Below are 4,435 nucleotides of genomic sequence, written 5' to 3'. Positions count from 1 at the left end.
CACAGGAGGGCCACTCTCTCTCCAATCTCTCAGTCCTGATCCTCAAGGGAAACTTACACAACACTTCCCAGAGACGAGCCTATGAGCTCCATTTCATCAACCTGCTGGATACTAGAGATCAGGGACTAAACATAGACATTGGATTTTTGATACATTATAATCTGCCTGGCAACTGACTCCCCAGCCCAGCCCAGCCCCTGGCTTCTTCACTTTTCATTCCATTCAAGAAGAGCACGTACCAACTGCTGCAGCTTCCTTAGCCTGACGAAGGGTTTTTGAACCCGAAAGCTTGCTTAATAACTATTCTCCAACCATTTGGGTTGGTCTAATAAAAGATATCAAATTCACCCAAGGAACCTTGTCTGACTACTTCCAGAGTCTTTTTCTTGATGGTAATTTGGGGAGGGAGGTCACATTCATAGTCTGGAGTAGGCTGATAGAGCTCTTCGGTCTTCTCAATTTTGAGAGGGGCCCAGAGTTTGGTAGGCTTCTCCAAAAAGATCCAACATGGTCTGGAGGTTTTTCTCAGTGTGCACAAGGATAGGATAGTCATTGGCATATTGAAGGTGAAGGATGGTTGTTTTGAGTACTTTGGTCTTTGAGCAAAAATGACCCACATTGATGAGCCCTCCATCCCTTCGGCACTCGATCTTAATTCCTGAAGAAGGTGGTCCTTAATGAGAACCAGGATGACTGTCAGAAAAATGGAGACCTGAGTTGCGGTGAAGATGCATCTTTACTTGACCTGTTTGGATGACAAACAGGTCTATCTCTGATCTGCTACATAGAATGGTTGCAGTCATCTGGATGTGGAGGAGCCTCAGGACTTTGATGTACTTCTCAAGACATCCAAATCTGGCCATTACTTTCCACAAGGCTTCATAAGTGATGGCATCAAAGGCCTCAGAAAGGTCAGTGAGGTCCATATGCAGGTCCTGATGGTGTTCCTGACACTTTCCTTGGACCTGGTGGGCTGGAAAGATCATATCAATTGCCCCATGGGATGGTCTGAAACTACACTGAGATTCCAGCAGGACTTTCTCAGCAAGAGACAGAACATGGATCAGGAGGATGCAGACAAGGATTTTCCCTGATATGGAAAGGATTTCCCACCCATAGACTTACCTCCTTTTTTGAAGATAATCACAATGTTGGCATTCCTCAGGTCCCCAGGAATCTATTTGTTGTTCCAAATTCAAAGAATTCCCCATTCTTGGGGTAATGAGACTCCCCATTCATAGAGTCTCATTACCAGTTGCTCACCACCATCATTCTTTTTTTTTTCCTGAATGAATATTATGCTAGTGTAGGGGGATACAGTGTTGTCCAATGCTGTATTTACTAGAGGTGCACCGATACATCAGATTGGTGCCGATTTATAAAGAAAATTGACTATATCAGAAATCTTTTTTTTTTTCCTGATGTGGCTGATAATTTGGTGAATAAGTGCTCCGTGCACACACACAGCCGCAGCACAGCACATGGGTAGCAAGGAGCACAACCTGGCAGCATGGAGAGCTTCATCCAGCTGGTAAATCTGTTGTGGTGGAAGAGAGAGGGAAGGGGCATGGGGTATGGGGGCAGATCGAGGCCCCTGTGTTGAGGGAGGGAGTGGAGCTGGGGCAGAGGCTGGGGTAGGTGCTGCCAGCCGGGGTGGGATGGGGCAAGGGATGGAGCCATGGCTCACATCGAGGACATGGCGGGAGTGGATCCTACTGCTGTGAGCACCCCAGGAGGGCACGAGGGGGGCTTGTGCCCCCAGATCTGTGTGTGAGGTACAGGCAGGCTGCAGCTGCGGGCTGGGGCTGCGCTGGGCTCTTCCTGGTGGGGGCTGGGCTGCACTCAGGCTAGGGCAGGAGGTGGCACTGAGAAAGGGCAATGAGGGGGCTACAGTGAATTTTGAAGTAGCTGCAGCCCTCCCCACCCCAGATCTTTCCTCCCAGCACTGCATGCCCCAAGCGCAGCCCAGCCCAGCCCTTGCCAGGAAGAGCCTGGTGCAGCCTTGGTCCCAGCCTGCAACTGCAGCCCATCTGCACCCCATGCCACCCCATGTGCAGGTCTGGGGGCACCTGCCCCACTTGTGCCCTCCTGGGGTGTGCACAGCAGCGGGAGCTGCCCCCCACCCCTGCATCCCTGAGAAAAGCCATGGCTCCATCCTGTGCCCCACCCCACCCCACCCCACCCCAGCTGGGCAGTGCCTCCCCCAGTCCATACTCCAGCCCCACTTCATCCTTCACTGCAGGGGCCTTAATCTACCCCCACCAACACACCCCTATCTTTCCCCTGCCCCTTCCACCACAACCTGCTTACCAGCCAGAAAATACTCTTTAAACTGCCGGGCTGCGTATAAGATCGCCTGCATACCCTGGGCAGGGATGTGCAGGCAGTGGATCGTGGCTCTGCCCCAGCTCCGGACCATGCTGTCACCACTGCAAGGAGCCAGGCAGAGCCACTATCTGCTGCCTTCACCTCCCTGCCCAGCATGTGCAAATCACAGCTCTGTCTTGGCTCTGGAGGGCACCAGCATAAGCTCCCAGCCTGGTTCTGGAGCAGCTCCCTGCCCTGCTCTGTACCCTGCAACAGGGGTGGTGCTAGAAGGGTATTGGGGGGAGGGGGGAGCTATAGCCACCCCAAAATTCCTTGTAACCCCCTGTAGCTACCCCTCCCAGTGCCGCTGCTGCTGCCTGTGGTGACAGCTGAGCCCACCCTGCTTCTGCCCGCAGCACAACTTCCCCTTACCACCACCACCCCCCCACAACCAGGAAGAGACTGGCACTGTTGCTGCCTGCCAGCATTGCTAGGGCCAGTCACTGTGGAAACCCCAGCCCCTGCCATCACTGCAAGGCTGCTGCTGGGATCTCCATGGAAACTGGCCCCAGCTATGTGGGCAGGGGCTGCTGGGAAATTAATTCTACTGTCCGCTGGATCTGGCCTGCGGGCCACATTGCCCACCCCTGGGCTATGTGGTTAGTACATCTCACAGAAACTTAGATGCACAAGTAACTTAGATTCATAGATTGTAGAGTTGGAAGGGACCACAATGGATCATTGTGTCCGACCCCCTGCCCCTGGCAGGAAAGAGGACTGAGGTCAGATGACCCCAGCCAGGTGACTATCTAGCCTCCTCTTGAAGACCTCCAAGTTAGGTGATAGCACCACCTCTCTTGGAAGCCCATTCCAGATCCTGGCCACCCTTACTGTGAAAAATTTCTTCCTAATATCTAACCTAAATCCACTTTCAACTAGTTTACACCCATTATTCCTAGTCACTCCCTGGGGTGCCTTAATAATCAGTGCTTCCCCTATTCCCTGTTGACCTCCCCTAATAAATTTATAGGTGGCCACAGGATCTCCCCTCAGCCATCTCTTGTGAAGGCTGAAGAGATTCAGCTGTTTCAACCTCCCCCCATAGGGTCTGTCATGAAGGCCACTAATCATGCGAGTGGCCCTCCTCTGGACCATCTCGAGATTCCCCGCGTCCCTCTTGAAGTGTGGCGCCCAAAACTGGACACAGTACTCCAACTCCGGCCTGACCAGTGCCGCATAGAGGGGGAACATCACCTTCTTTGATGTATTAGTCATGAACTTGCTAATGTACGACAAGGTACGATTGGCCTTGTTGGTGGCCTCGTTATACTGCTGGCTTATGTTCATCTTGGAGTCAATTATGACTCCAAGATCCCTCTCTGCCTTCGAGCTGCTGAGAAGGACACTCCCCAACCTATAGATGTGCTGGGGGTTCCTTCTTCTCAGGTGGAGTACCTTACATTTATCTTTATTAAATTGCTTCCTATTTCTCTTTGCCCATTGATCCAACCTGTCCTGGTCGGCCTGAATCTGCTTCCTGCCCTCTGGTGTACTAACTTTGTCCCATAACTTGGTATCATCAGCGAACTTGGAAAGGGTGCTCTCCACACCCTCGTCCAAATCGCTGATGAAGATATTAAATAATATTGGTCTGAGGACTGAACCCTGCAGGACCCCACTGCCCACCTCCCTCCAGGCCAAGAAGGAACCATCTACCACCACTCTCTGGGTGCGGTCCCTAAGCCAGTTGGCCACCCACCTGACCGTGTAGGCGTCTACTCCACAGTCTGCTAGCTTCCCAATGAGGATAGGGTGCGAAACTGTGTCGAAGGCCTTCCTAAAGTCCAGGAAGATGAAATCAGCCTCGGCTCCCGTTTCCAGGCAGTGTGTGACCTGGTCATAGAAGGCTACAAGGTTTGTCAGGCAGGATCTACCTGTGACAAACCCATGCTGGTTTCCCCTCAGCATCGTATCCCCTGCTGGGCCTGCACAAATGTGTTCTTTGATTATTTTCTCTAGCATTTTCCCAGGAATAGAGGTAAGACTGACTGGTCTAAAGTTACCCGGCTCATCCCTTCTCCCTTCCTTGAAAACGGGCAACACATTGACCCTTATTTGCCCTCTTCCT

This window comes from Alligator sinensis, unplaced genomic scaffold (assembly GCF_000455745.1).
Source record: "Alligator sinensis unplaced genomic scaffold, ASM45574v1 scaffold244_2, whole genome shotgun sequence".
In the NCBI taxonomy this organism is placed as follows: domain Eukaryota; kingdom Metazoa; phylum Chordata; order Crocodylia; family Alligatoridae; genus Alligator; species Alligator sinensis.
This window is presented reverse-complemented; position numbering follows the sequence as displayed.